Source organism: Seriola aureovittata, chromosome 20, assembly GCF_021018895.1.
Source record: "Seriola aureovittata isolate HTS-2021-v1 ecotype China chromosome 20, ASM2101889v1, whole genome shotgun sequence".
In the NCBI taxonomy this organism is placed as follows: domain Eukaryota; kingdom Metazoa; phylum Chordata; class Actinopteri; order Carangiformes; family Carangidae; genus Seriola; species Seriola aureovittata.
Genome location: NC_079383.1, coordinates 21,185,269 through 21,212,061, shown reverse-complemented (window position 1 = coordinate 21,212,061; position 26,793 = coordinate 21,185,269). Strand labels below are relative to the sequence as shown.

At 41.9% G+C, this 26,793-nt stretch overlaps 1 long non-coding RNA gene across 2 annotated transcripts; it reads left to right on the top strand.

Annotated features, from left to right (window-relative positions):
* Positions 1-77: 77 nt before the first annotated feature.
* On the top strand, positions 78-25,640 carry LOC130161350 (uncharacterized). 2 transcript variants are annotated; one of them, XR_008826129.1, is made up of 3 exons: positions 78-291; positions 592-771; positions 25,207-25,640. It is a non-coding gene; the product is annotated as an uncharacterized LOC130161350 (long non-coding RNA). The 2 variants fall into 2 exon arrangements; XR_008826130.1 differs by lacking the exon at positions 25,207-25,640 and adding an exon at positions 13,221-13,614.
* The last annotated feature ends 1,153 nt before the right edge of the window (positions 25,641-26,793 follow it).

Sequence of the window (26,793 nt, the reverse complement as noted above, 5' to 3'; positions counted from 1 at the left end):
TATAAGCCGGCAGTTACCCCCCCCCACCCGGAACTTGAAGAAATTGTTTTCATGTTGGACGAAGTGATGAAGAAGAAGCAGAAAAAGCAGAAGAAGCTGAAGAAGCTGAAGAAGCTTTACGGTCTGAAATGGACTTCACTTGACAATATCCACAACTTGGAATATTTCTTTTTAATGGAAAACCAGTTTGATTAATTTGATCGGTGGACCCTTCAGGATTAAAGGAATAAAAACAATGGACAAAACAATGGTGGAAAAGACAGACGATCGGACTTCAAGATTGTCTCAAAGGTAGGGGGAAGCCATTTTAACCGTATGTGATATATTATAACTGGAAATGGCAACGGTTTTTATTTCAGCAAATCTGGTCACCTTTGTGTTGGTTGAAAACACTGTCTCCATTTTTCTTTTTTTTCAACTGTTTCAAGCTGACATGTTTCAAATCATGAAACAAGAACCCTAGTCAAAGTGTCAAATATTTAAACATACATGATATGATACGATGCTAAAAGACTGATGCTAGCACCCTAACAAGCTATGTTAAAAGAAAGTTGAAGAAATAAACATTGTTTTTTTTTTTTTTTATTGCAGTGTAGATGCAATATGATGATGTGTCATTCCTATGTCCCGGACCCTGCGGACAAGTCCAAGTCTGAATTTCTCTCCCAGTCTGACCATGGAACCAATGCTAATCTGGTATTACCAAGATGGAGAACCCTAGGAACTGCTAGGATAGGAAGCTGCCAAGGATAAGGCTTTTCTCCTGAATGTGTAAGTAATCTTCATGGCTATATAATGTTACATGTCTGTTTTCATAAGTGAATGCCTACAGTAGTCATGATAATGTTAGCTAACTTGCTGTTACCATTGTTGTGAATTAGTTTGGCAGATGTTGCTATCGCTTGCTAGCTAACTGCCAGAGCTGTGGAGCAGCAGGTTGTGGCTAGGATGTTTTTTGTTGGCTGTCTTGTTCACAGGGTATTGAGTTGTGCTTATTGTTGTGCGTTTAATTGTTGTGTGTTCAGTTGGCTGACAAAGCATTTGTTTTGATCTGAGATGCTGGTGGTCTAGTGTGACATCCAGTGGCAGTGAAGATTGTTTACAGAACTGTGCATAGCCCAATACACAATCACTGTGGTTACTCAAATAAAACACAGGAAAATCGACCTTGATTGATCAAAATAGAAGTAGTATCTGTTCCATCAGATGACTGAAAATGTGGCTGAAGTGTTTTCTGTGAAGACACGCTGTTATCTTTATGCTAATTTCTGCATTCTTGTATTGGAGCAGACTTTCCCTGCTGATTATTCACTCCGTAACACTTTTGATCTTGTGGGTTTTGAAAAGCTACAGTAAAAAGTCAACACCCTGCAAACTCTTCATACACCGAGTATCACTCTTACTCTCAGAGCCAGATGTAGAGAAGTCCAAAGCTGAGCTATGACTGGATAGTTGGTGCTCAGGGGAGGGGTGTAGCAAACGGTCAATTATAAATCATTAAACTCAGGACGACTGCAGCTCAGCACCTCATCTACAGTCCATATCTTTGTTTGTGAAAAATCTTTATTTATAGCTGAAGCGCACAAATGATGCACAGCTCTGTTGAGAATAACAAGTGCACGGCCCATATTATCCCTGTCACCTCTAAGTGCACTGTAAGCATTTCCCAGTGGAGTGTTTCTGCTTATCACTCTGCCAAGGAGCCGTTGCCACACAGCAGCTGCCTAATGATGTTGCCTGGGTCGTGATCATTTACTGAAGGGACCTGTCCCCTCGGGGTGGTCAGGGTGACTTACAGTACCTGAGACGTAACTTGTTTCTGGGGGAGGTGACATGTGCCTGAGCGCAGCTGCTGATGCCGTCACTCCCACCGTCGCCACAGGCAATTTCCATCTTCCAACCTAATTATTCAAAGAGCATAAAAATCAGCTTTCACAGTCAAGGACCACAACAGGTTCATCAACACATGTATGAGTGTTTGCAGTATGAGCATGTGTGTGTGTCTCACAGCCTTCATAGCTTGTGTTTAATCCTTACTCCCTTCACACAGATGTTCAGGATCGTTACGTGACTCGCCTGCTGGGTCCAGAGCTTACTTCCAAGCCCCCTTATAGTGACTGTAGCCAGCTGAGTTTTAATGACGGGTACAGTCACAACACTTAAATACACTCATGCACTCTCACTGCTGATGTCAATGCTCAGGCAACAAACTGCAGAATTGGGAGGGCTTGTGGGAACCATCTCTGAATCCCTGTAACCCCTAAAAACTGGATATCTCAGGAAGTACTACTGGGGCATGAGCTAAGTGCTATATTCTGTGAAGAAAGTAGGATTTATTTAAGTTAAGAGCTTTTGCACCATAATCCTTTCAGGGCCTGTCTAGAACATTTTGAATGGGTGGGGCTATAAGCTCAGAGGAGATGGCTGTCTGTTTATATAGAGTATACTATACATCATATTCTCATACGTATCTGTATTCATAAATAGTGAGCTGACCACATAAACCCTTAGATGTTTTTCTTAATTTAAACAGGATATGAAACTGGATCAATATATTTTCGTACAGTGATCTTATACTCATTGAGTAGTAGTAGTGGTGGTTAAAATACCTGTAGCTGAAACTGTGTGTTTGACTTGTGTTATAGGTTTAATTAGGGTCTGGACCCACACTGGTGTGTTAAATTATTTACTGCTCGTTTGATGTCTGATATCAACCTTTTTATCTTTTATAGCAGCTGCAGTGTTTTATGTATCAGTGTTAGTTTTCTTATCGTGTCAGCACATGATGTGATCTGATTTGATTCTGTGCTAAAACATAACACACTTGACCAGATATTCACTAAACAAGGAGACAAACGCAGGCTCATTCAACCGTCGGGCATAATCAATCAACACAAATCATAACTTAAAGGACTTTGTAGACTTTGCAAGCTTCCAAAAGAGAGTTAAAGGAACAGTTTTGACATTTTGGGAAATAAGCTACAGCCAGGAGATGCTGGACTACTTCTTGGCTGGGTGAAATTTATCTTATTAAATTAAATTAAATTAAATTAAATTAAATTAATCTTTACACTAACATAAGTTAAGCTAGGCTAACTGTCTCCTGACTCTAGTTTCATACTGAACCCCCGCAGGCCAACATCGTTAGATGTTGAATGTAGGCTGTGACGCCTAGTGACCAATATTTAACATCCAATTCCGATGTAAATTTGACATAGAATACTGACGCCAGCTCATGTTGATATTTTTATGGTTCTAAGTTGTGTTGTTAAGTAACTCAAATCCAACGTCTTCCAAAGCATGTCGACTCAAACCCGACAGAGGTTTGATTGACTAAGAACGAAACTGCTACTTCAACATGAGGAAAAGCAGGAGAAAGTTATTCTGACAAGTGAACAACAAACTTTATTTTGAGCGGGCTTAATTGTGGAGTGACAAATTCCCTGAAGGGACAATCCCAGCCTTGCTCCCTCCCCTGCATCCTCATGACACCAGAGAAAAATAATGCATTTAAAATCTTTACCAGATGCCTTTTTGAGAGATTGTGTGAACAATGGCAAGTCAAGTAGAGATGACTGCTCCTGATGTGCTCTTCTTTGGAACAGCAGAGCAAAGTGCTGTTAGTGGTCATTACTGAGCCCACTTTAGCTTCCAACACCACAGAGGAATAACAACACGGCGCCTGCAGAGAGTAATAACATCTTAGTGCTCCTGTGGCCACATTTGGCTCAGGCCAGTGGTTAACTTTGCAGTCTAATAGGAAATGTTTTCTTTTCAGCTCCCTCTGATAGCTTTTTAATTGCTTTCAGTGACACTGTCACCTCTCTCCCCCAATAGCCCGCGGACCATGTTGTGTTTTCCACGACAAGGGAGCTCTGTAATGTAATCATGAAATAATCATAATTAGGAAAACATAATTGTGAGCAGTTATTTGGTATAAAATGACCCAGAGGTGCAAACTAATCTCTTAAAATATATTCTTGTTGATAGTAGATGACGTAGGAATGCATTTAAAAACAAGCAGTAATCAGGCTTGAGGGTTATTACTGTTTATAAGGACCACAACAACCAAGTGTAACAAACCCCTGTGGGCCTCCTGTTGATACTTCTGATAGAAACCTTCTGGGTTGTAATAATACACTGGGCTGTTTTCTGGCTGTTGCACTGAAGTATTGTTATTGCATTAGGCTGAAAGGTGTTTTTAATATTCTCGACTGTGGGACACGTGGAAAAACACAAAGTAAACTAAAATGATCAGTTGCAAATGCGCAAATATGATAATCACAAACACAAGAGGCGACATATGAGACACGAGAACACTTAGTGATTGTAGTGATAGATCAATAGCATCAGTTGTTTTCTGTAAACTGATTTACTTTCACAATCAAAATGCAACTGAATCCGTCTTGGCGCTGACATGCAAAAAAAAAAAAAAAAAAAATTCTTTTGAAATTTTAATGAAAACAGACAACGCTGAGACATTCACAGAGACCACTAAATGTCATTTTCCTGTTTTTCAACATCTGCCATCTGCTGCCCATGAAAGCCAGGCACAGGTTCAGGCAAGGTACCGGAAAACGAGTTGGTCCGTATAATGTGTTCCAATTACCGCCGTTGTCCTTTTTCTTTGTGTCGAGTGTCAGACCTAACAGATTTTCTACATTTCGTAATGTGAATTATGCTCTGGTCAGTGCTAATTGGCTGGCTTTTCATCCTACCGCATTACCTTTTATCTATACTAGTGTCACCCAGAGGTCATTCATTGGCTACAGATACAGTGATGCTAATGAAGCAGCTTTTCTTTTTTTACCCATAAAGATGGCACTGATCTGAGTGAGATGGTCACTTCTGAGCTCCTTGCCTTAATTTGTGAGGACATCATACTGATAAAGATCTCCTTTTAGTACAAAAATCTTTTAGTAGTGTTACGCCTAACTTTCTTTATTATACTGAATATGTCAAGTCAAGTCAGAGAGTGCATTCAAATACAGGAAATATGGTCACAATCTCCCCTTCCTGATTTACAGCGTTGAATAATGGCCGGAGGTGTTTTTGCAGAACATCATGATTTCATAGTGAAGTTGTTAAATTGTGTTATAATTAGTAGCAGCAGTAATAACAAGTGAGTGTTTGTGTCAAATCTAAACAAATGTCTTCAAGGTGGTCTTGAGGTACCACATATTAGAGGCAAAAAAAACCAAACATGTTTTGTGAGGTCATTGTGACCATGAACTTTGACCTTTTGACGCCCAAAATCTAATCAGTTCATCCTTCAGTCCAAGTGAATGTTTGTGCCAAATTTGAAGAAATTCCCACAAGGCGTTACTGAGAAGCCGAAACAGGCCACTGCAGCTTTGACTTTTGACCTTTGACCCCCAACTTCAGTCGATCAGTTTACTGAGATATTGCATTCATGAACCTGAAAAATATAATGCCTCCGTGACGCCGAGGTGTGGCCTCTCGTCTGTGAGGAGTCTCACTGTGGTAGTTGGACATTTTCCACTGTTCAACACTAGAACAAACAAACAAGTATTTTATTATTTGGTCATTATAATGCTGTTTATTTTCTTGTCGTTTGAACGTGTCAAGTTTGTGTTCGTACCAGAGCAGCTGTTGTGAGCGTTGTATTGTCACTGTCGCTATAATTGCGAGCTGAGTTGTTTCGTCCAGCAGCTAATGCGGATCGAAACAAACAAACAAACAGTGACCTACTAAGTTTCCGCAGCTTAGCAAACAAAGGTAGAAACTCCAATAATGCGTCCTGAAAACGGCATCAAAATAAAGTGAATACCGGATTTAAAAACAACCCCACAATGCCATTGTCAGCCGCCATTGCTTTTAAGGCAGTGACATGTGCTCTCTGTGGGGACACGAGCAGCCTGGATGAGTGGTGCAGAAGTTGTCAACCATCCAGATAAATCTTCTCAGAGCTCCACGCTGCTTAGACCACCCAGGAGGATCTAGCCTGGAGGTTCGTCAAGGACAGCCACAGGCAGATTTGGAACTGGCCCTCAGCCCTGTTTTTTTTTTTTTTTTTTTTAAACCAAAACTGGGTTGTCTGCTGTGGCTCCAGTTCTGTGCGTCTCTCTCTGTGTATGATGTGAATGCCCCTGTGGTGTAGCTGCATATAGGGCAGAGATTGTCTGTTATGCATTTCCGCATATCTGAACTTGGTTTAAACAGAGCGGAAAGTGAAAGCGCCGCTCGGCGTCGGCTGTGCTGCTCAGCTCTGGCCCACGATGACAGAGGGGGGAAAAGATGGGATGGCGCACCTGGAGTTAATGAAAAAAATCTAACGCCCGTACGCAACATGAAGGGTCCTGCAGGATCACAGCCTGCCACAGCCACTTAGAGGCTATATTTGTCACGGGCAGAGAACCGGGAGCAGGCAGGCAGCGTTGCCTGTTACACAGTCCTCTGCTGCAGCAGTTTGTATCAGTCAGCTGGTCCTGACAGCAGCATGAGACAGGAAGAGAAACAGATGTCAACTGTCCTTACCTTAAAGACGTCCGCCGTCATCAACGACAGGGGCAGTTTACAATCCGCGTATTATAAATGCCAATAATATTTTCCAATGCAATTTAAAGACATCATCATTTGTTACTTTAATTGAATGTCTCACATTGACTCCTGACTCAATAGTAACAGCATTTACTTAAATAGCAGTAATCATATTGTCACAGCTTTTTCAAATGCTACATGCGATCGCTCATAAAAAATGTGTGGTATTTTAACAGCACGATAGAGCATCATTTTTACATCTGTAACAACCTGAGTGTTCTTGGAATCTGCACTTTATACTGATATTTTATTCATCCTGCAGAGTGAGACATAAAACAAAATGCAGAGCCTGGTGCTGCTGAGCTGCACATCTCTGTGTTATGTGGGAAAGAGCATAATACAATTAAGAGGACAATCTTCAAAATGATGAATGCTGTTGCTCTTGCTCCAATGCTTTATCCATTTATCTTTCTTTGTAAATGACATATTTTTGTTCTGAACCCCCCCCCCCCCTCCATCAAATGGAACCAGAGGACACAGGGGCTATTTGTTCTGTTACGGTTTGTTTTTCTTCTACATTTTATTTTATTTGAGCTTTAAACCACACATCTACTGCTGATGGAAATCAGCTGGTGATATTCAGAGCAATGCATCATATTAATATGACAAAATGCATATTAATGCCCCTTTTTTTGAAAAACATTCTGAGTGAAGAGCAACTAGCTGACCTGCAAGTAAAGATTTCATTTCCAGAGAGCTTCATTTTTCTTTTTTTTTTTTTTTGGGAGGAAGAAAAAAGTTTTACACAGTTTAAAACTAAAAACTCTTAAATAATCGTGTGTTCGTTAAGCCACACCGCCCTTAGTTACTGTTGCTATGCCTGTCACCTTTTTCATTCTGCCGTAGCAACGGAATGCAGATTACCGTGACAACTACTCAAAATTTTTTGTAATTTCTGAAATAATGGGCCTTTCATTTCACACAGAGGTAAACAAAAGCATCTTCTCATTATTACGACCTGGCGACTGTGGATTTTGTCGCGAGTGCGTTTTATCAGTTGTAGCTAGTTAGCGCAAGCTAACGATGAATGAAATGCAAAACTCTGAGATGGTTAGAAACCTCGTGACCAGCTGACTTTTTAATGTACAGAGAAAACACCAAAAACAATATTCCATTCACGAGCACAAATGATTAAATCGCTTTCATAAATTAAATTTTTTTTCTTCTTCTCCACCTCTCAGATTCTGCATTTATGGGTGACGCATGAAAACATAATTCATGGATGGTCAAGATACTTCCTATGAAAAAATTATTTGTAGACGATCTACAATGCATTTACATTTCTGCTTTCATGTACTTATTTTCAGTATGCTTTACTTTTAAAAGGAAAAAAAGGATTTGAGGATGACAACTTGGTTGAAGCTAGAGGTAGCACTAGCTAACGTAGCGAATTTGGCTAGAGTTGCTGGAGAGTAAACCTCCCCACAACCAAATAAAGAGCAGGAGAGATGCTATTGTTTCACTCTGATGTACTGTAGTTGCATCTTGGCTGGTGGACGTACCAGTCCTGAAACGTGACCTGTGACCCTACTAAATAATATAGTTAGCTAGGTTACTACTGTAAGCTAGTTAGCTGGACATGCTAACATTCTCAGCTTACGTTAGTATTACACAGTATTTAATTCTGCTTTGGTTTAAAAGCTAAGAAACACACCAGCCTCCCCACACTTTAAATACATATAAGTATCTGTTGCATCTGTTCAACATGCAGAAAAAGATTTGCTGTGTTTTATGGGTTGACCACTGAGCGAAGCTGCCGCTGTGGGCGGAAAAAGGAAGGGTACAGACTGAAATTTGATGTCATATACCAAACCTATAACCAGTGAAACGCAATTTATTACTTCCTAAAATGAATGTGGCACAAACAAAATTGTCCATTTTCATGGTCTGTGCAGGTATCAGCAAGCACCTTAACTTGCTTATTCACATGGGTACAACTACCCCGAGCAACTGAGACTTCTGTATGGTTTATGGTAGATGACATGTCCACTTTATACTGCTGCGGAAACACCCGGTTTTTTAAAACATAATATCCCCCATGACTGACACACACACACACATGCACACACACACTTTCCCTGCTGCCCATCCTGAAACAACCTCGTCTTCTTTAACGTCAGAAATGCTTATCAGAAATTGCAGTTGCTCTCTCATGATGCACGTGAGCAGACAGGTACATGTGCATATATGCACAACCCCGCTCTTCCCTCTAATAATTTATTCCTCCCTCTCACTTTTGCTCCTGTCAACACCGTCTGATATCAAGAGTGAATCTGAAAAGTTGTTATTCTTGGCCTATTAGCATGCAGCAGCGAAACCATCTTTTTGCATGTGAATAAACAGTTATTAAAATTTCAGTCTGAATCTCAAGAGGATCAAAGATTAAACAGTAACACTGACTGACACTTTCTGATCCCATTTTAAAGGAGCGAAACACACATTTAAATAACCCAGTGTTTATTCTAACCTCAGGCAGCTGGGTGACTCATTGTGCAGTGATAACCTTCAACTGGTGGCTCAAATACTGCAGAACACCAGCTTTGGCAGTGTTGGGCAGTCCAAGGTTATTACCGTTAACTAACACTAACGAAATATCGTCTAGATGTGGCAAAACCTGTTAACTAAAATAAAAATGAGGCTTTATTAAAACCAAAAGATAAGTAACATTCACTGTATTATGAGTTTACAAAAGTAAAACTAGAGAAGTTTTAGTTTTCGTCTTGGTCAGTTTATTTGCTGACAAGTACATGTGCACTTTAAGTAACATTCACTGTATTAATGATGTCCAGTATTTTATGGTTTATTAACTGCAATAACGAGCCACAAAGCTGCAGCACCTTCAACTAAATGAACGTCTCACCTCAGAAACACAACTACACACTTTTTTTACTTCAGGCTTCTTCTTGTGTCGACTGTTTATATATTTGTGCCCGGATTTTATTTATTTTTTTGACCCTATTAAATCTCGACCTTAACGAAAAATAAACTAAAACTAAACATTTTCAAAAAATATAAACTAAACTCAACTACCACACCTGCTTCAAATAAGTTATAAATTAAATATAACTAAACTGAAATTCAAAACAAAAAGTCGAAATGAAATAAAAGCCGGTGAAAAATCCATCAATACTATAACCTTGGTACAGTCGCCCTTTTCCATCCTTTTTCTGCACGGGACTTTGAAACTTTTTCTTCTTCATTCACGTGCATAACAAAAACACAATTATTAGCTATTTCCGAAACTTGTGAAGATGCTCTACCGAAGTCGTCTTCTTCTATGGTTTGCAGTCAAATTGCTAGCTATAAAGGCAAAGTGAGTGCACACACCAACCAAAGAGATTGTTTGCGTCATCATGGCATGCTTTATAAATGTATGAACCGACTTGTAAAGCGTTAATCAACGTTAATGAAGACATCACGAAGGCTATTCTCTAAAGAAAGTGCAGTGTGATCGCTGGAGGACAAAGTTTCCAGCTGCAAATAAAGGAGCAGCTGAAGCTGGTTGAACTGTAGTAATAGTGTTAATTCAGGTTTTCTGGAAACTGGCGCCGAACACAACACTGACATTTTATCACTTTTTAAGCTGATATGGCAAATTTATCAGTTTCCTATTTACACATCCCGCAGACACAGAGCCGCATTACTATTCATTTGGAGTCATATTTCTGTCCATCTGATGGATGTAAGTCCAATATTCACCCTCTTTTTAGTGCTGTTTTGCTTTCCATCAACCCCAGAGGGAAACATCTCGAGTTTTAGCTGCTGATGACAATTGCTAACTTTGTCCGTCTGCTGTTCGGTGCTGAGCTGGGGATGTAGAGTGTGGCCATAAATGCTGCTGTGATGTGCAGTGAGACTGAACCGAAATGGTGAAGTTGTGAGCCGCAAAAAATCCACAGCAATGAGCTGAAAGATGCTAAAATGCTAACAGCTGAGAGAAAGTGCAGAGTCAGACTCACACAGAGGACTCACTATTTATTGACAATATCAAAACATTAATTACACTCCCCAGAGCGTGACGGTTCTCATGAAAATTGTTGTCTCGAACATATGTCAAACTGAGGCTTGGCGAGCGTGCTGCTGACTTCAAGAAATACAGCGATGCAGACATTTTTAAACTGTCTTTGCCACAGCTCCACGAGCCGAGAAACTGCTGCTCATAACTCAGCTGTCACAGAGATAAAGCTACTAAAGCTTTTGTCTGGTTTTAGATGGTGTCCTGTCAAAAACTGAGGGAATGTTGATGATGGAAGGACTTGAAGCAGCAGCCCTGGTAAACTGCCCAGCTTTTAGTCAAACACAAAGCGGAGACGTCTCCCTGCCGATGTGTCTGCTGCTCTGAATTCAGAGGATCAGACATCAGTGTGCCTGTGAGAGATAAACACAGCGATGACTGCTTCCCCAGTGTCAAACACTGGAGTGTCTGGGCTGTGGTCTCAGCCAGTGATAATGAGGTGTTGTTGTCTTGGCTAACAAGCGCTCTCTAACCACCGCCGCTGCCGCCACTGTACGCCCTGCTCTCTCCCCGCAATCCTTAACAGCACACGATCACATGGCCTCCACATTAGCTTGTAATATGAATAATGTCTTATTGGCAACAGTCGTGCCATGACACTTAATGTGATCATAGCAGGATATTACTCTCTCCCTCTATATCGTTCTTTCACACACACACACACACACACACACACACACACTCACACTCTCAGGAGGTATTGCTATAGTGTGACTTTGTCTGCTCCACAAATGCCGGATTGTGCGCCTCAGCATGAATTTTATTGGCACTGCTGCACATACTGTGGCATTATTCACTGGACCAAATGAATCCATGAGCTGTGAAATCATTCAAGGGGTGTAATGATGAGCTATCACAGATCTGCTCTAGCTTTTGTAGCAATAAAACACACTGACGGAGTTGGGCCTTTGAATATGCTGACACTTTGGAATATGAAAAGCTGCAATAGCAGAGTTAGGATGCACCGTGTGTCTCCTCTTTTTTTCTCTTCATTCATCTTAAAACATATTTCCTCAGAGCCAGTGGACATTTTTATTAAACCCCCAAAAGGATTTCCATGCTCAGTTTATAATGAATAACGTACATATTTAATTTTACACTCATACATGGCCTGACAACTTTCTGTATTTATTCTGAAACTTAGTGTCTTGGAGGCAGCTACAGAAAAAGAGTTCGCAAAGCAAATTGTGTCTTTTGATCATTTCCATACTCTTATTTTATACTTTCATACTCTAATTTATTATTAAGTCTTGAAGTGAACATGATGATAATCCCTTCACTAACATTAACCAAACCGTTTTGGTCGGCTAACCTTTACCATATATTATTCATACAGTGGTTGCCAGATGTGGAAAGCGGAGAAATCATTTGAAAAAAAACAAAACAAGTAGTGCATGTCTGGACCGCCTGTGGTCAAATGCTGATTTTATAACCGTGACGTCGTCTTCAAACACATAAATTAAAGACAAAAATGTCAGATGTTTAGTTATTCCTCTGCCTCATTTAGTAATAATGATACATGTAGTTTATTTGCCGTAATGGAGGCGAGGCTCAGTGTATTGGAAGTGCCACTCCTTCCCTCAAGTTGGCAACACTGCAGCTTTGCAGAACCTCCATAATCAATGTTTTGTGACTGGATTGTTGAAATTAAATTCAAACTACAAACTAAAATGGCAGAAACCTGCAGTTTCTTTATAAAGCCTGAAATGTTTACCATGGAGACCAGCTCTATGTAGTTTACAGTGTTGATTTCAGGGTGTGAAAAAATTAATCCTGTACTATATGGATGTTGGCGTAGAGGCCAGATTTATGTCTTTATTAATAGAAGAACTGAGGAGAGAGAAAGATGTGGAGCGATGTGCAACAAAAGTTTGTGTATGAATACATATGAACACATACTGTATGAATATATTTATATATGTGTAACGTCTACAAACTGTACAGATCACCAAACCATCACTAACCAAGTAAAATCAAATGCATGCACGCACATATCCTCGAAAGGTCTAATTGTTAATGCACAGGATGTGCCGCTCAAGACAATTGTGCCTTTACTTCATGTGCATTCCCCGCCACAGTTCACAAGGTGAGGCAAGGTGACGACGACGACTTTGTTTCAATACGAATGAGCGGTCAAGCCCTGCACAGGGGCCTGACGCACGACACCAGCCAAGTTAAATATAGGAATAGGAGACAGTCAAAACTCTGCTGTGATAAAATATCCATTCCTCTACTTATCTGTATTTGAGATTATTCTTCCTGTTGGGAACATTTCCCTGAGCTCGAGCACCTATGGATGACAGCCTTGAGCAAAAGATTTGATGACCTTGCCCACCTCTGGGTTTTTGAGCAGCGTAATCCCCGACAGAAGTAGGTTTTCTGCGGTACAGTTGGCAACTAATCAGGTCTGACCCGATGTTTAATCATCAAAAAGATGTTTTAAACGGGGTCAAACTCGTAACTGGCACCAATTTGGAGTTCTCGTGTTATGATCTGCCTCTCCTCTGGCAGGATCTCTCATCCACAGCTTTCGTCTGTCGGACTTACGTGACTGATACCCCTGGGTGAATCATAAGCCTGTTGCCTAGCACTGTATCGCCTACCCATCATTCTTTTCACATGTCCCTCCCTCTTCTCCCCCCAGCCCCTCCCCCCTCCTTTATGGGTGGCTCATTTCTGTCACCACACGCTGCCTGTCGGGGGGGAAAGTGACTGCCACACAGGTCTCCGGTATCTCGGCGCCCATCTGTCATCACCGGTCAGCCCGGTTCCACACTGTGTCCAGGGAACATCAGGCGTGGGCCGGCGGTCCCGCCGGGTGGCTTGATGACTTCAGTGTCCGCTCACAGTTACAGAACTACCCACAGATTGGATTTGTGTCAAGTCGAGCAGCGGGTTTTAGCAGATATCAGCTGTAATCTGTGTGAGTTGGTGTGGGGCACTGCTGACGGTTTTTCACAGCCTCAGCAGTTATCACGTACTGCATGATGGGATGCGACTGAAGGACCTCCGCTCGCGTGACATAACTCATAAATGTGACGGCGGCGTGGCAGGATGGCAACTGTACATTATGTGCGTAGCAAATTTAGAAATAATTCAGACTTAATTCTTTCCAGGAAACACGCGGACAGAGTGTCCTTCCTAAAATTAAATTATTCAAACATTTTCCGGTCTCATAACTGAGATTTTTTTTGAAAAGAGAGCTCTTATTTTTTTTTAATGCAGTGTTTGAAGGTAACATGCATTTTTGAAGACAACAACATGTGATCAGTTTACAGAATATGGCAAATTAAACCAAATAAACAGTATGAAAGGAGGTAAAACAAGCTCTTTTCAACCAGATATGACAGTAAAATTTTGCTTAAAGAGACAAACTTTAATGCTGTCTGTGAGTTTGTGCAGTACTCAAGTCCGGGCCAATGGGCGTCTATCCATCCATCCATTATCTATATAGCTTATCCTTAAAGGGTGGGGGGCGATCTGCCGTTCCCCCCTCCTCACTCCGGCTGGCTGTTTCCTGAGGTGACGAAGGTTCTTTGAACTCCTGAACGGACGGACGAGGATGTGGAATTTTCAGCTTGTGAATTAAGTTAGCGTTAGCCTGAGCTAGCTTGCTTGTTCACCAGTCATTTTAAGTTGGCAAATAAAGTCTTGTCGTCATGGCTCAGTTTATGTGAAGACAGTGCGTGTATCCCATTTTCCAACACGTGATTCAATCAAAGGCACATTTCCAGTGTTTTCTAAATCACTCTCTAACCCAGATTTGGTCTCCACTGAATCCCAACCCAGATCTGGCGTCTTGGCCACTCCACGGGACGCTGGATGGGGCGATTTATCAGTTGTTGGAGCGAAATGATTTATGACTTTTATTCTTTTCTTCTTTTTTAAACTCAAATCTTATTTATGTCACTGCCTCTGTTACTGCCACTGCCCTCTCTCTCTCTCTCTCTCTCTCTCTCTTTGTCTCTCTCCTCTTGTCTCTTTTGCTTTACGTCTCTTGCACTTTAGAGGTCACGCCGGTGAAGTGTAACGTAAAGCCTGATGGGTAATGCTAATATATGCTGAAAGTTTTGGGAAGCGCCCGTGTGATCTCGGTCAGCTCTTAGGACGGATCAGAAGCTGGAACTGTGTGACGTTTACTCTCGATCAGCTCTGACGCTCGTCCATCCCAGCATGGTGTTCGTGCTGGGGTGGACGTGATGTGCGCATGCACACACACAGACACACAGACACACAGACACACATGCACACAGACACACGCACTTGCACAGGATAGTGTCAAACTAATTCAGTGCATTGGCCAAAGCATTGCAATTGCAAGTTATTGCTTATCCTCTCTTCCATAGAGCATGTGCACGATGAATAAAACATCTATGAATAAACACATATATTGATTTAAATATAACTCTATGAATACACTATAGATTGCTCTTGAGATTTTCTCCTCTTCCTTTGCCTTTACCCATCGTTCCATAATCACTGACGTTAGCATATTTCTCCATCTCTCTTTTTCCATTTCACCCCTTTTTTCTATCTGTGAAAAATGAATTGGACTATTACCATCATGCATTCAGGAGGCGCAGCCTGAAGATATAAATTGGCCAAATGCAAACAAGTGGGATCCGCTGATCCTAAATGTGAGTCACTAAGTCGTGAATTTGGGGCCTTGAAATGTCTGACAGCTTAAATCACTGTCACTCTGGGCAATGATGCAGAGAGAAACTGGAGGGGAGGGGGGGGGGGGTAGAAGGAGAGAGACAGTCACAGAGGAAGAAATAATGAGTTTTCCTATAGCAGTGTATCTGAAAGGCCGCTAAGGCCACAGTAAATATGAACAGCTTTTAAATTTAAGCTTGTCATCTGTGGCTCTGTGCCAGATGACCACACTTTGGCTTCATGCCTTTTTCATGAACGCCTGTTGATAAAAATTCATAAATCCTGATCTGCATTCTCTGATCAAATGCCCTCCTGAAACATGCAAACAGATTGTCACCCCCGTCTGAAAAACAGTTTTCTCAGTGAAGAGTCCGGGTAAAAAAAAACAAAACAAAACACCACGGGACACTGGGCACTCTTTCAGTATGAAAATGATACTTGAAAGGCGAGATAAAATATTCACCGGAGAGGAAATATGGGGAGATAACGCATCGCCTTGAGCGAGCAGGGCTCCTGCTGAGAGGTGCAGGAAGACAGAAAGAGATAGAGGAGGGAGAGACACAGGAGAGAGGAAACTCGGGAGAAATCGGGAGGGAATGGAAGGAATGTGAAAGAGTTACTGAAGAGAGGATAAAGAAATATATAGGTGACAGAATGACCAGTGGGCAATTAACACCTCATGAATGTAAATCTGACTCGGTGCCCATTAAATGTTACTTTTCCCGGAAAGGTCACATCTGTTTACAGATTTCTCACAAAGTTCAGAGAGGAAGCTGACACGTCCCTAAAGCTCTTTCATGACATGTCATTTCTTACCCGTTTACGTCCCAGTTCAAGTGCAGTTTACCTCCAGATTCAGCTAAAGTACAAGCTAAAAGTGGCACAAATCTTCCACCTGACATTTTGTCTCTGCTCCCCTGAGTGTCAGAGACGGACACATCCTAGAGATCATTAGATCATGGGAGGAAAGCATGATGTATTGATTCAGGACAGAAAATTCTAGGTCACCATTGATTAGCAGTAACAGGCTTTTTCTTTTTGCTTTCCTCTCTGTCATTGCCGGGCCCTGGCTTTATTTTTAGGCGCGGTGGCTGATCAATAGGAGGTCGCTTTGTACGAGTCTTGGTGGCATTGTGACTCCCCGTGGAGCCCCGCATAGGTCAGACCAAAGCCTTTCCGAAAGGTTGAGCCAATGATGGGAATCAATGGTTGGGAAATGTCAACTAACATGGCTGTTTTACCTCACTGAGGGACACATTTTTTAGATACATATTGTTTCATGTGAACTGACATTTGAACCCTTTTATAAAAAAAAATAAAACGTCTGTCAGATATAAATCTAGGACAGCTGCTGGCTAAAGACGAAACAAATGGTTATGACATTTTCAACCTATGCAGATAAGAGTGGGTTTGTTTGTGCAGTCAGCTGGCTCACATCCTGTTACTGCAGCAGCTATTCCTGCTTTGCTTTTAGTAGCTATGTGCTAATTCCCTCTCAGCCTTAATTACTCTGAATTAACATCGCAATTATTTATTATATTCATGAAAGAATTGTTTTCCACAACTACCTTTTTAAGAGGTTCAGTGCAACACCCTTAAGTAACTCCCTCAGCTAAGGAGAAATTGAACCTTAAGTGTCATACTTAAGGTGTTCTGTGCAGTCACTGCTCTTAGCTGCTAAATGCTTCACCAGCTAGTTGCTAATTTTGTCCAATTTGATGCTAGGCAGGTATCTCACAGTGTGTTCATCCGAACTACAACCACAACATCAAAGCTGCGGAAGCTGCAAAACCAAAACAATGAGCTTAAAGAAACTAGAACGCGACACACAGTGGAGCTCAGGGGTGACTTCTCGGAGGGTTTGAAGCCACCGTGACTGAACACTTTCACGCCACACATAGTCATTCCAACTGTTGTTAATGTAAAGATATTGATAACTGCAGCTTTAACGTCTCCAGCGAATTACCATGAAAGCAAATGTAATTGTAACAACAAGAAAAATCAATATAAATGATTAAACAGCTAGCTAAAAGACATCAAAATCAAACAGCCACGTCATGATACAGGTTGCATGTAATGTCTATAATTGTATTATGTGTATTACATTCAAGTTATAATGGCTAATAAAGATAATATAGGTGAATATCTCTGATAGCAATGAATTAACTGTGATATTTTTAATAGTAAATGTGGCTGGGAAACTATTTTGGCACTTTCAAGCTCATTAGATCCGGTGTTTCCAGATCCGTTATCCACTCTGGTAATTTGCCTAATGATCTCTGCGCTGTGATGAGCAACACGGTCATGAAAACAACATATTACACAATTAAACAAATGTTTTTGAACAAAGGTGACCTGACAGCCCGATGATCACTCCCCGCTGTTCTCCTGCTTCACTCTCTCGTCCTCTCCCCTTTCCAGCGCGAGGGTCCACTCATGCGGCGCACATCCACCCACTTGTGTGAGCCGCTCGAACCGCTCGATGACTCAGCGGCGATACACAGTGAAATCACAATCTGTTTTTGAGAGGCACTTAAAGATCCTTAATCCATTCTGAAATTGGCCCTGATGCAAGTGGCTGTTTTCACATTGTGCTGTGACAAATTGTTTGTTTATGGTTTTTGGTTCAAAGTCGCTTGTTTGTTTTTTTTGTGCAGAAATATTCAGGACAGCAAGTGACGCAACCATGAGGAAAACTGTATCAACTGTATTTATTCCAAAGTTGTAGTTGTAGGCTCTGGGTTCTTTGTCTGAAATGTCAGTAGAAATGAACTGGAGAAGTTTTCATATTTAATGCAGTATGAATTTTTGAAGATATTGCTTGCAAACACTCACCAACAATGCTGTTGGTGCTAAGCTAATGTTGCTAAACCTGCTTTTATTGCAGCTTTGAAACGCAGTAGAAAGGAACTCGTGTACGACGAAACATATTTCAGGTGTAGAAAATAACTGTTTCTTTTTTTTATATTTCCCTTTGCTTTGTTCTTATTAAAAAAAAAAAAAAAAAAAAAACGGGATCCAAACTCAGGACAGTGGGGAGTGGCGTTAAGAACTCAAAGCCATAGGTGGATGCAGGGGCGGAGGCGAGGCGTTTGAAATGCCTCACGAGCAACGGCAGCGGCGGTAGATTTCAGGGGAGCGGCGTGGCAGCATCAAAAGAGCGAACGGAGAACTACTGGCGGCTCAAGTGCACGGAGACGAGAACAAGGAGTGGATGCTGCAGTGAGACTGCCTGAACCGGCTCGCAGGCGTTGCTTTATTTAAAATCAAGAAATCAAGACTGAATCACTATTGACAGTAAAATCCATCGCAGAGCAGAAGATTATGTTCCTCTAAGAGGAATAAACATGATTTTATTCTAAGAGGAATAAACATGATTTTATTCATTTAAGTCAAGGTAAAAGCTTGTTACCTATTTAAACCGTTCCTTTTTAGGCTGAGCTTAATATATGTAAGAGTGCAGTTTCCTATTATGAATTCATTATGCTGTGCAGACTCTGGCCTGGTTGGGTAGCCCCCCCCCCGTGCTACTTTTCAAAACCGGCAATCCAACATTCACACCCACTTCACCCACTTGAACTTCCCTCTGTAGCTCTTTTTCTTTTTTGAATGCAGCCACTTTCTGGTGTTTTTCATGTAAATACACCAATTTTTTTTTGCCACTAACTCTCAGTTTGACGACTAATTCCTTCCTTCAGCCTGAATCCTGACGCTGTGCAGCTTCACCGTGGAGCGTGTGAACTAAACGTGAGAGCACAATGTTAAACACAATAACGTTGCAGGAAGACGCGTGGAATATTTCCCTACATGCACGTCTCAGGAGGCAACTCCGCAGCAATAGATAAATAATTTTAGCCGTTGTCATGTTGCCTGAATACATCAGTAGCAAACCTGCAGGGAGACTGTCCACGCTGATGCCGCCGGTGTTGCTTGAGCGAACTAGAAAGAGTATGAAGTCCGCTGCTGCACCTGCACAACAGCATCAGCGGCTCAGGTGCTGGTGTGGGAGAGATAACAGGTGATTATAGAACCATCTACACCTATGGGCGCCTGTGTCACCCTGAAAGCCTCCGCAGTGCTGGTGTCAGCAGGGTCCGTGGTGCATGCAGGGCAGCCGCCGGTCAGGCCGGTGCAGCTGGCTCCTCTGACTCACGGCTCAGAACATTGATCCCTGCTACCAAGCTTCCTCGCACTCATTAGCAGCATTACTTGGAGCACTGTAGGGCCCGGGGATCCTGCTCCAATTGGACGGCAGAGCCAGTCAGCGGTCTGAGGAGAAATGATAACACACCCGGTTTTCAGGCCAAGGAGCACACACGAGGGCCAGGCGGATTAGAGCGAAGAACAGTCTTGTTTGGCCAAAAAGAAAGAAAAAAGAAAAAGTGAGTTTAACGATCTTGCGGCCAGCTGGTCAACTGTAGTGTATATTAGAAGCTGCATTGTGGATTCAGAGCCTTAGGACATGATGACAACAGCATTCAGCAGCAGTGAAAATAATACCAGGCAGGTTTGAAGTGTGCTGGAAAAGAAAAACAACAGCTTTTTAACATGCATTTCTTTCCGTGCTTTGGCAAGTATTTACCTGCACATGCTTATTGCAGTGTGCCACATTCACACTGAATACAGCACTTGAAATTTCAGCTATTCTAAACCTTGCACGTACCGTGAGAGGCAGATTCAAAATCCCTCCTTTTTTTTTTTTTTTTTTCTCCATGTGTTCATCTGCTGAAAGACCTACAGTGCAGGAATTTAATACACATACCTTAGGCAGATGAAATGAGATCTCTGGTTGTGGTGTTTGCATATCGTATATAGATATTTTTTGCATACATTTACATATTTTCCAGAAGGAAAAAAAACGCTATCTGCAGAAAGTGCATTCGACAGTCTGCAGGTGCATGAGCTTCTGTATGAGAGAGAGTTTTTTCTTTTTCTTTCTCTCCTTTCTGAAAACGCCCACGTACTGTATGTCTCTCCGTCCCAGTGCTGACGATTCCCTGGTAATTTCGAACAAATGTCTGTCTCGTCCTTTTGATCCGGGCTGATCAGTGATTAATGAGGAGACCTCAGATAACAGAGAGAAGTGAAGCATTCTTAACTCCGCAGCCTGTAAACAAGCTCGTCGGTACCAAACCTTAACATCATGTAACAAAGTTTTACAGCTGACATGGCCGCTAATTACCTGTGGGACTAATTAAAAGATCTTAACCGCGACGGCGTCAGTTTAAATGTGATACTTGCTCAAGGATTACGGCTTCTCTGACCACAGGCGACGCACCTCAGCGGAGAGACGGTCATATCTGAAGACAAACGCCCCGCTGTTCGTAGCTTTTAAATTATGCATCCAGGCCCCCGATGCAACCAACACAAACTCAGACTTGGTGTTTTGTTTGGAGAGAAGCACTTGAAATGACTCCTCATGATGAAAATACACTTGAGGAAGAAAAAAAAAAAAAAGTTGTCAAGAGCATCGAGGGCTCTCACGTCTTTTGCATCTCAGGTGTGTGTGTGTGTGTGTGTGTGATCACAAAGTGTCACTAATACGCCGTTCACAATCCACGTTAAAAAAAGGGCTTCACTTGATCCCCACCGCGGTGCTCCCTCTGTACCGGCACAAAAATACTGCAGCAAAAGAGCAGCACTGATGTTCCCTTCGCTTTTTCTCATAAACAAACGTCTGGCGTTCGCTGCCACCGCCGCCGCCGTGCACGTCGAACACTGCACCTTGTACTCCTGTCAAAGACTACCTTTGACTCTCTCACAAGTGATTCTTGTTTGAGGGCACCTGAATGGAAGATGTGATGAAAGGGAGGGGGAGGCTGCCAAAAATAGGCTGCTTATTTATATCATACGTTCAAAGCCGCAGATATCACTCGCTTTATCTAAATATATATATATTTATATTTCTCCTGAGCGATCTGCTTGAAACGAGATGTGGCGTTGTCTCGGGTAATAACGGGGAGTTGTAAGAATATCTGACTGTCAGTCTGACACATGAAGCATCGTGACATCAGGGAGGATAAATGTCCATGTAGGTAAAGTTGTGTTAAAACGTGACGAGCAGCTGAGTCAGTTGAGCTGAATATATCTTGTCTGATCAATCACACAGTTTCATCCCACAGGAAGGGTGAGGGTGGGGGTGAGGGTGGGGGTGAGGGGTCTCTTGTTGTTGTTAAGTCTCATTCCATGCGTATAAATTATATATATGTCAATATAAAATATTAACACGATTTAAAGTTTTTTGCTTTCAGATGAAAAAATCCTAAATGATCAAGATTGAAAATTCAATAATTGATGTTTTAAATTAGCCTGAAACAGCACGACAACATTGAAGAGACTCTTCACTCCCACTGATTTTCCACATGAAGATTTTACTCATCACGATGTGAGAACAGCGACGGACGATGATAACGGTGATCGTCATGGCGATATATTTGGTTTTCCTCATTGATGTAGTAACTTATTATTATTATTATTATTATTATTATTATTATTATTTAATTTGCCCTGCCACAGTTTCATGTATATAACTGCATATAAAGCTGCTGGACCCCTTTTATTTTGAAAACTCTTGGGTTGTGTTGTAGTGTGCAAACGCTCGCTGATTGGCTCTTATCAGCCTCGGCTAACTTTGGTCAGAGCAACATGGCTGAGGAACTCCGAGCGTTGCTGACCTCGTTGTCTTTGCAGCAGCTTCTGTGCAGTTAAATTCTGCATTTCAACACTAGAAACTGTCTTTGTTGTTCTTCCTCGTTCGTAGTATTTTTCTGCAACCGGCCCCCTGCAGAGTCGACAGTCTGCTTCCTGTTTACACCAGTGTGGATGGAGATTATTTGGACCCAGATCGTTTTCGTTAAAAAGTATTTACTGTGGACTCTGATGACAACCCCCCCCCCCCCCTTTATTAACATTACATTACTAGAGCTACTCCCTGTATTAAAAGACCTGTCAGTCAAACTGGGTGTCATGGAAACCACCAGTCTTGACTCCGGTGTGTTGGTGGCCGGATGTTGTGGGAGCCTGTGCCTTTTAATCACCAGGCTCTGCCACCCTGTTTGACACGGGCACATTTCCAGCCCTCTCACCACTCTACACATCCTCAGGGAACATGACATTTACAGTGCGGCTGCGAGCGACCGAACGCGTCATCTGAGCGCCGGAAAGATTTATAAAGCTCCAGCTCGGTCGTTTCTCCCCTTTTGACGACACTCTGACATAATTTCATCCAGCTGTTTCTCGACCGGAGAGGCTTGGCGCGGTCTCGCTACTCGGTCGCGTCTGAAATAGCATCCAACTGCACTTCCTTCAGTTGGCTTGAATTAGAGCCGTGCCACGGAGCCGGCGGCAGGAAGGAGAGGCAGGATGCACCTCCAGGGCCTGATGAAAAGATTCGAATGATTAAAGCCTCCTTAGAAATCCATGTTTCATCCTCAGAGTTTCAGTCACTTCATGACATCTGCTCACACCGCTCCTGTGACGGAGCATTGTCCCAGACCTGCCGCACACTGCCAGAATTAGCAGTCCCGACAACACACACTGCCTGTTTGTACATTCAAACCACACGGACCGGGCTGTAAAAGTACATCATGTCTTTTACCATAAATGTGACAGTGCTGGTCTTTGCATCTGCACTTCCTTGCTTTCGAGAGTGTGTGTGTGCGAGATGGCGGCAATTTCCTAGATATTTCATGTCAGCCCTGAAACTAGCGCTCCCCCTCTCCCTTTTTATCCTCTGCTAGCAGCTATCCGGCTCTCGGGCCCATTGTGTGTTTTCAGAGGCAGAATATATGAAGTTGGCAGGTACTGAGCGAGCCTGATTGGTGTCTTGAATCATTAAGAATGGACCGCAGCACTGGTGTCTGCGTGTCTGACATTTCACAGCGACATGCAGCCAGGCCTGTCACACTGATAACGTCCCTTGGGGTTAGGTTGCGAGCGAAAAACACCAACTTTATTTATTTATTTCTCATTAATCCCGCGCAGTCGAGGTGGCAGCTGCGTATGGAGATTGTCGTGTTTGCAGGTATCTTTGTTGGCTTCTCTCTCCTATCACAATGTTACACCTTGTATCAAAAGTGCGGCGGTTCTTTTTTTTTTCTGTGAATCATTTGTATTCTCGTGCCGGCCGGCCGCCCCAACTTTTTGATGTAAGAATGCTGCGGTAATGTATGCAAGTGCAGAAGTGTGACGCCTCATGGAGTGAAATCCTCTTCGCCGTTTCCCATCTGGGAGCACGGGGGTTGAACATAATTGAGAAGGAACAGGACCGCCGGCCAGTTGGTGGTGGACCCTGGAGTAATAGCTCACGCTACGTCTCCGCTGCCGCCTCTGAAAGCGGCGTACGCCTTGTTTATGGCTGTGGAGCTCGCAGTTTTAAAATTCCAATGAGGCTTCATCCAGCGCTGTCTTTATCGGGCCGGATGATTCAAGTGCACCCGGGGAGCAGGAGACCGCAGTCGCTGCTTCCTTCACAGGGCCGGCACAGTGTGCAGCGGGTGGGAGGGGGAGGGGGGGGCATCAAGTGTGCTTGATCTTCAAACCTCTTCACTGGCCTGTGTGAGAGTGTAGCCTCCAAAGACTGAGGTCATAATGAAACCATCCATTCAAAGCTTTGATCCATTCATTTATGAATGTGTCATCATAACTGTGTTTTCCAAGGACACTTTAATAGAATTACTATTCTGAATTTGTCGCAGCCTTCTTTACATTTTATTCCTCTTGTCTTTTGTTGATTTATTATAAATCAGTGTGAGGATATGTAACGCGTGTAATACTGTGTGTGCGGCTAAAACGATCATACAGTTCGCCGTCGGTGTGTATTTGAATCCGTCAGAGAGGGGAGATTAATGGGCTTCATCATTAGCAAGAGCTGGGTACAAATGGTTGATTTTTATACATTAAGAATATGGGCAGAACTATATTTAAATGTGCACTTTCATGACTAACGACTGGGAGCCCTATAATAAAAAAAAAAAAAAGAAAATGCCTCTGTTGGAAGTTACTTACACTATAAACTACCAGTTTGTGATGGAGGATTTTATCTACGTGACACATGGAACCTGGTACTTAAGTACACTTGTGAGGTATGCATGCTTGTTTCCACGTCATGTCACTTTAAAATATTCAACTTTTTACACACTACATTTATTTCTAGTTACTAATTACTAAAGATTTTCCATACAGAGCAAATGATGGCAGTTATTATAGATTAAACAAAACAGCAGTATGTCTTACTGTTGCACATTTACCCCATTCATATTGCACATTCTACATATTTGTGTTATATTTATAGTTTTTTATTATGTTTTCTCACATTTTTATCGCAGATGTTTTATTGTAAAATGTTTCTATTTATATTTAAACTGTCAGACTTGCAGTTCTTGCTTTGCTCCATCTTTCTTTTTATATTTGTCCATCTTATTGTTACGCACCAAAAGCATGTGAGAACCAACTTGGCAAAGAACCTGATTCTCACTCTGCTGTACAAAACAGTTAAGATTGGATGCAATGATTTATTTTACATGTTATTTCCTTCGTAATATTATAAGAGATTACAAATTAAAGCTCAAGTACAGGCAATGTTCTGAGACAGTTAATTGTATTTAATTAGGGTTTATAGGGTTTATATGGAGAAATTTCCATGACAACAGCAAAAATAACGACTTAATGACTGTAATTGCACCAGTCGACAGTGTGTCCATTTTCCTGATAATTTGTACCATATTAGTTCTTTCCAGGAACCTTCAGATGAATTTACAGTTCATCATGAGGGTAACGCTTCATTTTAAGTCCCATTATTTAGTGTTTGCATGTCAAATGTAAACATATTTAATTTAACTTTTCATCCTTTTAAGTGTATTTTGTTCATAATTCTTTTACATTTCTTAAGTATATAAGTATGCTAAGTTAAACTAAGTAGAGCAGCATGTTGACCTCTCTCTCTCTCTCTCTCTCTCTCTCTCTCTCATGTTCAGACCAGTGCTCATGCAGCTGCACTTCCTCTCGCAGAACAGGATGCATCTACAGATGTTCAGTGCGACAGAGACGGTTACGGGAGAGCTCCAGCCGCTGCTGGATTTATTTTAAATTGAACTTTTGCGTTAACAGATTCAACATTTATGAGTGTTCCTTGTTTTCCCGAGCATATGGTGCTCCGCTAGGCCTCCTCATCCCATATGCTGTAGCGCCCAGGAGAACATGCAGTTAAGCAGATAAAATCGCTGGGCTCGGGTAGGTGATGGAATATCCCTCCATCACACGTACAGCGAGCACGAGTGTGCACGCGCTGTTGATTATTACACATCAAAGTTACAGTAAAAGCAGAGCATCGTTTAGCTTCTGTGATGAGAAACAGGAAATGCAGGCAGGGTTTTATTATGACAGTGACTGAAATAAAATCCCTCAGATGTGATTAAATTGCTGAACAGTGTCTGAAATCGACTCCCTATATAATAACAGTTTACTCAGTGGTCATTATAGTGTATATAAATATATGGTAGTTATTATAATAATGATAATAAATGTTATTTGTATGAGTGATGTACAACAAAGAAATTACAGGCCCCAGATGCGTCACATGGAAAAGACATGAAATGAACATAAACACATGTCAAAACATTCATGTAAAATGAAATGGAATAATAATAACATAGTAGTAATTAATGAATTAAGTAAATATATAGGTCATGTGTTACGGCTGTGGGCAGTAAAGCAGCAGTAGATGGTTTCGGTGTGAATAGAAAACCTTCTGCAAAAGAGAATTTTTAACAACTAATGATTTAAAGATGGAGCTTTGAAACAAAGGCTTTTCTCCACTGTATGTTGTGTGGCTTTCTTTAAAGCCGGTACTCAACGAACCCCATTTCCCATAAGCCCTAGCTGTCTCCGGGCTAAACATCACGGATTGACAGGTCAATTTTTTTTACAAATGCTGCCGTGGACGCTGATTTTATTCAGAAAGACCAGTGAAAGAAGTATTAAAGGAGCTTGTGTTGCGTTGCACAAGCTAGTGGAGCGTTAGCGCGCCCACATGCGACGCCGTGACTTCTGCTCTCTACAGGATGCACCTCCGCACACACTCGCGTCCCTCAGCAGCATTGTTAGATCAGGAAGAGGAGGAGGATAAGGGTTTAATGAATAAATCAGACCTCAGCCACATTCTATGGAAATGTAAATAAAGCTTTTTACCAGCTGCAACCCCAACACACACCTCCCACCGTGATACTGCTCTTCTAGCTACCCACACGAGCTAACAGCTAAGAGCGGTTTTATATGATGGGGCCAGTTAGCCAGTCGTATATAAATTCATGTAACCGCCAAGATGAGTCACTTAGATAACTTTAATGGAAGAGAAACAGGGGTGATTTTGATATAGAAGGTGATATAATGACTCATGTTTAGCATGTAGCAACAGATAGATAAACAAACTAACACAGGCGCAGCTGTAGAACCAGGAAAATGTGTTGTTTTTATTTATTTCCCGGTGTCTTTAACTGTAGTTTGAAACGGCTTTCACTCTGAGTGTGGTTGCAGTAAATATGTGAATACGTGCAACAATATTA